General features: G+C 37.5%; 1 protein-coding gene across 1 annotated transcript in view; it reads right to left on the bottom strand.

Moving 5' to 3' along the window:
• Positions 1 to 12,148, bottom strand: part of fndc5a (fibronectin type III domain containing 5a) — a 65,558-nt gene that overhangs the window by 40,340 nt on the left and 13,070 nt on the right. The gene's annotated exons all lie outside the window — the stretch shown is intronic.

Raw genomic sequence — 12,148 nt, 5'->3', positions numbered from 1 at the left:
TGTCATGATTTAGATGGGTTAACTCAATGTGAAATTCACCGTTTTTGAAAGAATAATCCAAAAAAATGTCAACGTTCTTTTGTTATTTGTTAGAGATGGGCTCTTATGGCTTAAAGTCCTTTCAATTGATAATCATATCTTTGGAGTTGGAAAAATTCCACCACTTACCACTCTATTCATTTCGTAGCTTCAAAGAGGATATTTTTGATCCCTTTACGCTACATTGTGTAAAATCCCCATTGGCCTATTTCCAAAACAGTGGGGTATATTCAGAGAGTGAACTGAGAAAGACCCCAGCTTCAGCATTGATAATGTGGCTGCTCTGGGGGCCGTCAAGCACAATAATTCCATTAACTGTTCATCGACAGAGAGGCTGGACGGAGTGTGCATCCTCAGCTCCTATTTATCACGCCTCCAAGAGTGAGCGAGGAAGCACATTTCCGACTTGTGAGCGTAGTGGGAGAAACAGTATTTGCATATAAGTGAGGCAGATGGTGTTTAACAATGCACTTTAGTTGTTGAGGCACATTAAAGGTATACTATGTAACTTTTTATGTATCATCTTACACCCATTGAATTACAAGTATTTTAAATGCTAAAAGATATCTAAAGAAGGATGTTGTAGGAATGAAGACGTTTCGCTGCTCAGAACTGAAGAAGTGGCTTGGATGAGCAGTGAAATGTCTTTACTCATACAACGTTTTGTCCAGTTGACAGATTTAACTTTGGCTTTTACTATGGATCAGACCTGGACGACTGAGGGATTGTACGGACAAAAAAAAGGATGCAGTCTTACTGTAAGTGGGCTTACCTCTCCACAAATCTAACATGCTCGACACTATAGACGTTCTGAGTCATTGCACATATATGTAACAATAGACTCTACTTTGCCACATCTTTAAATGAAAATTGGATATGTATCACTATTGTCGTCCTGTGGTGAAAATTGTGCTTGTTGTTTACCGCTTACAAACGCTGAAATGCAAAAATGCTAAACAGCTGTACAGGGTGAATGTATTTTCTTTACATTGCCTGCAGGCCAATGATTTGCTGACATGCTCAGTGGTAATGTACATCCATTTTTATGAGTTGACCGCAGTTAAACCACTTTGGCAAAATGCATATTATTGTGGACAGGTTGTGCTTAGTAAACAGGAATAAAATCATTTATTTATCATATTATTCATAACTCAATTTGTTATCTTGTTTTCAGCATGTCCATAGATTACATATATTATATCCCCAAGCTATCAATGCATTTTTACTTGTCTGTTGCAAATACTTGTATAATCTTGATAATCTTACCAATTGAACTGTGGCCCTTAGCCAGATTGTCCCTAGAGTTCAAGGGAATCTAATTCATTTTGACTGATCTTCAAGGTACCACACAGAACAGTATATTATATCCTCTGTGAGAGCATATATGAGGAGGGGGCGTTTCCACAGTGAGCAGGTCAGGGCCAGGGCTCTATGTGCACCTGTCTCTACAGATGGCTCATTAGAACAGTGTTTCACTCCAGCTTCACCCTGCACGCTGCCTCACTCTGTCACTAGCTCCCACATCTGCTAAAACGTGACCATACCCTGCACAGCCAAGATGGAGTCCAATCATTTTAACATTACACCTGTTTAAAAAACACAGGCATATGTATACTACTCTCTCAATGATGCATTATTATCTACATAACAAACATGTAGGTGATACTTTTCAAATTTAATTCTTCACAGTGATGGGTTTATAAGCCGGTTTCACAATATTCAGAGGCAAGAGTGAAGTTAGGGTGTCACGCAATAGCCAGTAACAATTAGCATGCAAACAGCGCACCCATGCCTTCTGGTTTGCAGATGATAAAAATGCAGACAGCACACAGTGTTCTCATTTTGACCCTTTAAGAGCTGCTTTTACAATATATCTGCACTGGTGTACAACAACTTTTATTGCATTACATATAAAACAGACAGACAATTTAACTCGTCCAATCTTTTATTCAAGTGCTGCCTGGTGTTGCCTGGTACTGCAGATCACGGACAAGAATTCTGCATGTTTCCAGTCAAATAAGCAGGGCATTTTTTGACTGTTGGTTTGTTTATGTTCTTAGTGTTGGGGTTACTGAGGACACAAAACATCATACTCACTGGTTATTACCCAGTCACCAAGTGGCATGCAATGTGTGCAAAAAGCTCATTCAGGTTCATTCATATTGACATATTGACTGATATTGATCTGTATAATCTCCAACATCTTATTCACAATGGAAATTCACCTATTTTTCTCAGCCAATTACTGTACATACATTGATTTATCATGCCCTGTTTCTGCTATGACATTCCCTGCAACATAAAACCCCACTCCACAAAGTATTGTTTCTATATGACCAAGTGCTTTCCGTTTTATTGGTAAGAGTTATCTTCTATCACGCTAGAAAGTAGGGCAAAGCATTTAATCAACTTAGCCCTGCATTGAGGCCGGTATAGCCTGCGTATTTTCCATTCAACTTTATTAGATGTTCTTTATGGGCACCGCAGCTTGTATTATTGATGTGTTGTGTGCTTTCGAGTGTTCAGTCCGTGATCAGGAAGCGCTGTGTTAACAAGATAAAGTCCTTGAATGTCGATGTGTAGTTGATTAAATGGCAGTGATTGACAAGTGTCCCCAGCCTTAACGGTGATGGTAAGGGTCAGCCTGCGTCACATATTCTGGCAACAAGCAATGTAATCTACAGCCTGTCCTTATACAGCCAGGGGCATTATATTATGGACTATATAGGCACTTGGTTGTAAAAGTCAGTTTGACCTACACAAGCAATGGGAAACTCTGATAGAGGTTATATGCAGAGTTGAATAAAAATGCTCAAATAAAATAGATCAAAACAACTAATATGTACACAACAATTATTATTTGGGCAAAGAATTATCACTGCCTGAGTAATAATGCTGGTATAAAATAAACGGAAAGCACTATGGGCATCATTCATGAATGTTTTCTTAAAAAATGTTCATAACTTCCACTTTAAGAATGCTGAGAGTTCTTAAGCAACTAAATTAAATCAACTTAAATGACAATTGCCCCTAATAATTCTAAAACCCAACACCCAACTACGAACACCACAACACTCATTTACACAAAAATTCATTGCATTTAGTAAGAAACACCCTCTAAACTTCTGCTCGGCATTATTACATGTGAAAGTGCAGGGAGAGGGTGAATGAGGAAGTCAGGCAAAGCAACCACTGTTTTACAGCTTCAGTGGCAATTTAAACACACACACATATGAACACACATGAACACACTCAGTGAGGGTATATTTAAATAACTAACATATTGAAATAAGCGAGGGCATATTTATTGTGCTTTTTGCGAGTAGGGACCCGTTGGGATGAGGGCACATACAAGTGTGCTGTGGTCATGGGGGTCATGGGGGTCATGGGGGTGCGGGGTTGTTGAGTGCAGCAGGGCTGTAACAGTGGCCCATATGGAGAGCACTGGGGCTGGGACAGACTGAGGCTGTCAGAGCCTGTAAAGTCTGTTAGACCAAATAGGCCACATGCTCTACAAAACTCCTCATAAATGTTATTGGATCACATAGTAATATTTTTATTACTATCCTACTGTTCGAAGGATTTGTTCTTCCAGAAGAACATGTTCAATTACGAAAACATTTTGTGAATGCCAAAAATGCTCATAAGTGCTATTTTTTTGTAAGAATGCTTCATGAATGAGGCCCTATGTATTCTGCCAACAAAGAAAAAACATGTGATAGTGAACTAGAGTTTGAAGAAGTGGAAAATACTAGCTATTTTTAAAATGTTTTCAGAAATTAATTTGACATACATTTTGCATATAAGTGAACAGAAGGCAAGACTTGCATAGCCAGAAGGAAAGGTGCATTATTAATATATTATAAACCTTTAAACAACAATTAATAAGAATGTAATGTTAAAGTTTAAATCATGTCTTCTGTTTCAAACCGAATCCGTCATTTAGGGATGGCCCCCAAATCTGCACTAAATAAAAAATGCCATGGAACAACTTTTTTCCCCAAACTTGGAATCTATAGACCACTTCTGCAGTAGGAAAATAAAAACCTACAGAATACAGCAACAGCAATCAATCTGGACACATCCAATAGCATTTTATTCTCTGGTCTTTCCTACATTCTCCAAGATGAAAGCAAACCAAAATAGCCACAAAGAGGATTTATCCCTCCGCTTCGCAGCAGAGGCGAGTGCTTATCCTGCCTCCTTCCTCTAACCTCAAAGTCTGGGGAAATTGACTTGGAGTCCAGCGGTGGCATGAGGGGAGCTGTGCATTGATTCTGGCCAAGAGGAGGCTGTTGTTTAGTTGTTGGTAATGTGTTGGAGTGCTCAGAAAAAGAAGAGCTCCAGAGGGGGGCCTGGGGCTGCTGGGTAACGTAGTGTATTGAAAGCTGTACTTTAGGATGGAGCCAGCTTCATCCATCACTAGAGCACATCAGGAAGAGACAGTGGGGAACAGAAGCTTTTAAGTACTCTCAGTTGTTTAATGGAATAAAGTATTTTACACATACATTTGAAAATCCTGGGACAAAATGTGCGATATAGGCAGAAATGATCACAATTAAAATCTGTGTACACATTTATGGGGACCTATCTCCAACATGAGGACAAATCAAGTCTCTTGGGGTAAATATGACAATAACAATAAGAGTTAATTTAGGCTAAACGTTCTGACTCATAACACAATGGGACAATGGAAATGTTTTGTTGCTCATAAAGGCAGATCATCAAGTAAATAATAGACAATCACATTAAAAACTGGATACAAGGTCAGTGAACCAGAATAAAAATATTCTAATGGGACAACATGCTCAGAGACCTACATATGGAACTGGTCAAACTCACGTCGTCACCCATGCCAACATCTCTAGGGTTTACATCAAACTATTGCTGCAAAATACAGTTTACTCCACTAAAGACACAGGTAACATATGTGTTATTCCATCATCTACTGTGTCATAATGTAATGCCCAATCAGCACAACGTTTCAGCAGTTGTTTTTAATTAATTGAGTGGTTATCTGTATTATTAAAATGCTGCAGTGCTTACAGACACCAGAGCTGAGATGCCAATATGTGTAGGGGTAGACTGAAGAGAAATAGTCAGTGTCATGATCACAGAAGGGCTACGCTACTGAACCCTAACCTTTGACCCCTCCAGAGCTCCCCAGTGCTGCCACAACCAATTAGAGGAAAGCAGAACAGAGATAGAGAAACACAGGCGGGTACAGACACAGCTAATATGTGAAAAGTATTTGTTCAGAAATGTTTTTGTGTGAGCTATTTAGTATTCATCTTTTTACACAATATGCAAATGTTATTACCTCAATCTAGACAAAAGTAATGTCAACAAAAAATGTCAGACTTTTTGAATCCATTGTTATTTTTCATTTGCCTGAAGGTCTGAAGTAAAGGAGTGTTAAAAACCAAAACAAACTTGGCCACACTTTTTATCATAATGCAAGATAGAGCCAGTCACACGTAAATAAAAATATGTAATATAGTAGTTCTCACAAGAAGATTCCTTTGCTAATTCTTTTACCAATGCATTACAGACTGACTTTGGAGAGGTCTCAGAGAGTATAAAATACTGCTAATAAATTACACAGTAGAAGAAATTACATTAGACATTATGTAGCTAAACTAAAGAGCATTTATGGGTAAACACATTATAAACACAACATATGGTGTTTTAATCAAGAGTGAGCAGTGAGAACTTATGCAAAAATATGTAACTGGGTCAGCTAATACCACTGAGCCAAAGAATTGTCTCTCCAAGAAAATTGGGCTGACTATAGAATATCTAAGACATAACATAACAGCTGTCAAACATGCTGTTAGAGGCTGTGAATCAGAAAAAAGGTCAATATTCTTGAGTCAAATAACTACTTGTTAAGAATTATTTCCAATTGCAAAGTAATCCAAGATGATTAGTTATAATTACGATTGTCCAAAGTTTAGATACCCAGATACTAATCGATCCAAGACTTGCATGGAAAGTACATAGTAATACTGAAAAAAGTACATAGATAGGACAAATTTGGTTCTTTCCTGAATAGTTTTAGAATGGGCTTGGTCTGTCAGAACTTGTAAGCCACATATATAGACCAAATATTCAAGAAACTACTATTATTTTGGGTTGAAAATAACATTTTATTAATCAATTTTGGTTGTGAAATCTCTACAGAACTTTTTACTTAGTATCAAAATCGATTTTGAGATTTTAGTATTGTGACAACACTAGTATAACACGTCCTCTTTGTTCTTGGTGGAGTTTGCTCTGCAGTTGGCTGTATGGACTGATTATCTTCTCCATACTGGTCCTTGGGGACTCCATAACGCCCACCATCTCCCTCCACTCTCCTCTCATCACCGTGGAGACCCAACAAGCATGCCTCTCCCAGCAGGCATCCGTCTGTAACACTGAAGCACCGAGTACTGTTATCACTGGCCCTAATGGATTCACTTAGTGTGTTCACATTCCTTTAATGGCTCTTGTTTGCAGACAGAATAGTACAAACCTAATAATAAGTTTGGTAGAAAACATGATAGTTTCAATTAGTCGTGGTCTTTGTGTTATGTGTAATTTCTCCTCAAATTCTTCACCTCCGCCCACGCTTCATTTGTTCTCGGTGTAATTTAAATAATTGCGAGCACAAATGTCCTCTAATGTATTGTAACATTTGGGTACGTGTCTACATTTTTCCACAATGTAAAAAATAATACAGCATATATACTGCACAAACCAGTAGCATTTGAAACTATAGAAACAGAACAGTCACTATAATTCATTCTTAATCTGTTATTGACTAAAGTGATTCAAGTAAAGCGTTATCAGCATAGTTAAACAGTCCTATAGGTGCACTCACTTCTGATTTAGAGTCACCTGTTTGTTTCCATGGAGATATTGGCTTGATATAATGTTCCACAGAATGACAATTAATTTATCTATCGCTATGGAGACTAGCAGGTGATGCTATAATTAATCAATAAATGCAAAAAAGATATGGTTAATGCTATACTGTGAAAAATTCCAGGCAAGGAAATGGTATTTTCATAAGACAAGCAGGTGACGGATCCTAAACCAGAAATGTTACATAGTGCTCAAATATTTGTCTTGATACTGACTCCTAGTTGATGAAATCTCTGGCTTTCTGTCGCAATGACATGAAATCACAAACATCTTAATCTCTTGGGCCATCTGTAAACTTTACCGAATGTTTTAGCAGATTCTTACCATTTCAGGTGTGACTGTTCTTGTTTACTCTGAACTACATACTCTAAAATCAATCCCTAATATTTCCTCTCTAATCCAGCCCATAATCTTGGCTCACACTTGACCTTCAGAGAGAGGATGCCGGCAGTCATGATGTTTTATATGCTGTGCACATCCCACCGAACGGCCTCCTCCTGGGACACATAACCACTGAGCTTAAGAGCCATCCCTGGAGCTCTATTAACCTGCTTAACCTAACCTTTAGTACGATTGAGACATCATTAAAGAGGGGCCTTCATATCACAGAGCTGCAGGTTGACCACCCAATATGCCTACAGATTCTATTTTCTCAAAATCTGTGCTTAATTTACTTGTTTAGTATTTTCTAAAGTCAATATGTAGTGATAGAGTGTCTCACAAAGCCATTACACGCTGTGGTTAAATAATGATAATAATATCCCAACATGACAATGAAACAGATGTATGTACAGTAAACTAAAATCTAAGAGCCAAAGGGTACACTACCTATGTGCAAGACAGTATGCAAGTGAGCTTTTACAACAGCAGGGCATGTTTACTGCGTTATTACAACAACAAAGAGAAATCGCTGAAACACAAAAGAAGATAAAAACTATATAAACTGATGAACTGCAACTGTATATTGATAATGAAATTGAAGCTGTACAGAAAGGAAAAAGGAGCTGAAGGAACTAACAGACCTAGAACCATCTTGGCCAAGTTTCAAAAGCTCAAGGACAGACTAATGGTCCCCAAAGAGTCAAAAAGCTAAAAGGAACAAAGATCTATATAAATGAAGACTACACTGAAGTCATAAGACAGAGGAAAGAACTGCTACTGAAAATGAAAAAAGAGAAAAAGGAAACATAGCATTTCTAAGACACAGCAAATTAATAGTTCATCCAAAACCATATAACCTTTTACCAGCACACCAATAAAAGCTTAAAACAGTGTACTTGAGCTTGGTGTGTGTAATAGTCATGCTATAATATTATTGTCATGGCAATGAGAGTACAAATATGCAAAAAAGGTTTCCAACACATTGATACAAATAGTATCAGGAATAAATTTGCAGAAATAAAAGAAATATTGTTGTGTTGAGACACATCCAGATGACATCTCTGATGAAAGTGAGCTAGAGATACAAGATTACAACATCTTTAGAAAAGACAGAAACAGATATGGTGGAGGAGTCACTTTTAATGTATCTGAAAACATACCGTTGAAAGAGAGAAGAGATTTAATGGATTGTAGTCTAGAAACTATTTGACAACAGGTTAATCTTCCAATGCTAATAGGATGTTCCTACTCACCACCTAATTCAGACAGTAATTATATTAATATGAAGGTTGAAACGCTAGACAAAAGTAGCACCTTGGATTTAGAAACACACTTTATGGCTAACAAACTAATTTAAAAACTAAACTTTCAGATGCAACTAATGCTAGCAAGCACAGACTGATGGTCCCTCAAACTAATGGCTGGAATTATGTTATATTATTCAGCTGTATTTGATGTACTCAATCATGGAAAAATTAGAAAGTTATGGTTTGGAGAATACAGCATTATCGTGGTTCAGAAGCTATTTCAGCGAGAGAATACAGTCTGTTTTTTGTTTTTTTTAATAGCTACTAGATGAAAAAAAGAATTAAATAAAAAACAAAAAACAATAACCTTGAACCTTTGCTCTATAATATTTATACTAATGAAATGCTAGTTGTCCTTAATAAAGCTAAAATTGTTATGTACACTCCCTACTTGCTTACTACTTGTGCATACCATAAACGAACTACAAACTAAATGGAAGGGATAAGATGGATAAATGAAAATCAAATACATAAAAAACTGTTGCAATGGTTGTGGGATCTAATCATTGTATTCAACTAAATCCAGAATTGCCATTAGAGATTGAGGGAGTTAAAATTAGACAAGTATATGACACCACCTGCCTGGAGTTTTAGTTGACTGTAAACTAGCCTGGACACATGATGTGCACAAACATGGCAAGAGACATTTCTATGATATAAAGGCACAATCAAAGTAAAATCAACTATACAAATTAAACAAGCTCTGGTGCCATCCTATTTACACTACTGCCCAGCAATCTATAAAAAGATTATAGATCGTATAAAACTGAGCAGCCAGTATGGTGTTGTGCTGGGACTTGGATTAGATGCACAATTTACTAATGTTCTGTTAATTGTGTGATAACAAGGACTGTGTTAGTGAAGGTACTGAAAAAAGTTACTATTTGAACATTTCGTATTCATGAACTTTTATATAGCCCCAGAAAGCATAGCGGCAGCTTGTCTGTGCTAATGGGGATCCTACCAATAAACAATAAACAATGAACCTCAGAGTACTCACTGTGGTTCTCATGCACTTTGCAGAGTTAAACTAGTGAACACATCTGAGTGCAAATTATGCAGTGCACACTTTTACAAGATCTCCCATCTGTTAAAATTGAGTTTCCATGTTTCACTATAAACACTTACAACCAAATGACAAAAAAATAGCTAGTTTGAGTGGAAATGCAATTTGACTGGTTATGGGAAGGATGTGCGATTGATCGAATTTTTTTAATCAAATTCAGTCTTCTCTTATCATCAAGGTTTTTAATAGAGAAGCTGAATTCAGACTTAAGAGGACGAAATTTGACCTTATTGTGTTAAATGGGATTAAAGTGCATTGTTTATTTGAGGGAAATCATACAGACAGTTACTCTGTTTGTTTTTGAGACACAATAACTTGGAATGAAAGAAAAATCATGATTGATCAAAAGGAGACGAAAAATGTGATGAATTTCTTTGTTATATTGCCCAGTCCGAGTTAAAGGCATGGATCTATAGCTCTATGGTTATAGGTCAACAACAAATGTTTCAGGAAGCGCTAGACAGCAGGCTTTATGTTTGACCCTGTTTTTAGGGGTGTGAAAAATACACATTTGAATCCTATGAATGAAATATGAGCTGTTCATTTGATAACAACCCTATTCCAACATGATCCCTTGTTGTCCTCTTCATGTGAATTCTACACATCACATCAGACAGTCCCTCACATCTCCCACTGTAGAGCACGTCTCATTTTGTTCTCCTGCTGCTCTGCGCTCCTGTATGTCACCTGCTCCCCTGAAGCTACTGTCATTCACATACATCACATGTCTCACCTCCATCTCGATCCATGACAAACCTGTCTCATGAGCACTTTGATACAATTACCCACAATCCTTAGAGCTTTCTGATTCCACCATGTTCAGATCACACTGTGGTTAGCACCCAAGGGCCCGGCTGATGATAGGTGCACTGGAGTAAAACCATTACATCAGCCTGGTTATTGGCTCGAAAGTCATTGAAAAGATTGCAGGGGCTGTATTATGGTCCAGTCCATCTCCGTGATGTAGGGTTAGGGTATGGACAATGAGGGTGAATTACCAGGATGACACACAGGCAAATGGAAGCATAGCAACGTGTTTTGGTTTCGACCCACTTGGCGGAGATACAAGGCCCTCTCCACATGACCAACCTAACTAAAGCTGACACAAAGAATTACAGCTGCTTCGCCTCACCTAAAAGCTATTCGGGTGAAGCGGCACGTGGCTTTCAAGACACGCTTAGCTATTCAGGGGCTATTTTTGTCTCCATGTAATCACTGTTGTCCTAAAAGTGTGAATGAATAGATTTAGAATAGAAACTCGCCAAGCAATAAAACTGTAATATGAAGGGTCAGATAAGACAAGTGGACTATATAATAATTGTGGCTAATATTGATTTAACACTGACAGTTTTCTCTGGCGTTCCAATCAGCGGCACTTCAAAGAAACTCAATCTCTGCCACTGTGCCTTCCAGATTTTTCCAATTCATGGGTTTTAGACTGATGAAAAATTTGGATCATGCCATAGTGTAACATTTAAAACTAAATATATTTAGATTAAAAAAGTCCTGAAAATGTTGCATAATCTAAAGAGTAGCAGAAACCCTACCTTGTCTTACTGGCCACACTACCTTAACATGTACATATACTTACATTATAAAAATGTTATTCCATTTTTCAATGTTGGATATCCAAAATGATTAAATGAAAGGATGAAAATTTCTAGTTGTCAATATTTCAGATTTTACATAAATTCTCCAGAGGGTGCTCAACTCAAAATGTTGTGATTTATGTAAGCTACAAAAATCCAAAATAATATAAATCTGCATGCTTGTTTTTCCAAAGAAACATTGAACGGTAGGTCACTTGTTGGGTTGGGTTGAGGAAACTACTTGTTTAACACCATTTCTATTAAAACAGTAACTTTGTTTGTTAAAGAAAAAAGGGTTGCATTTGTCAGAAGTATTTCTACAGCTCAGAAAGGTTCAACATTTGTGGCTAGAAATCTTTGGCTCAACTCTTTACATAATGTACTCGGTTTTATTAGGTTTGATGATGCTTGTGGGAAGTGCAAAGCTTTTTACATAATGCGTGTTACAATTGTTTGGGTGATGATTTACTATTAAGCTTTCCATTACTGTAGCCATGATTCAGCTAAAGTGTTAAGAGGTTCAATATGGTGCATTTCCTGTTGACTGTAGATGTGGAGGGGTTATTAATACCAATCGAGCTGTTGTATTCACTACCATTCAGCATGAAGTATATAAAGTAGTAACCATAGTAATAGTATGTCTGCGTAATCCTCCAGTCGTCTAGGTCTGATCCATAGTAAAGCCGAAGTTACATCTGTCAACTGGACCAAAACATGCAGGAGTGAAGACGTTTCACTGCTCATCTAAGCTGTTCTTCTTCTGTTCTGGTCAGATCACTGGTGGACACTGCCTTATATCTATCTGAAAGGAGGAGCTAACTACACTGAAACTGTAGGCTAGATCTATTGAGCTACAC

This window comes from Periophthalmus magnuspinnatus, chromosome 22 (assembly GCF_009829125.3).
Source record: "Periophthalmus magnuspinnatus isolate fPerMag1 chromosome 22, fPerMag1.2.pri, whole genome shotgun sequence".
Lineage (NCBI taxonomy): Eukaryota > Metazoa > Chordata > Actinopteri > Gobiiformes > Gobiidae > Periophthalmus > Periophthalmus magnuspinnatus.
The sequence above is the reverse complement of the archived record's forward strand: the minus strand, read 5'-3'. Positions and strand labels throughout refer to the sequence as shown.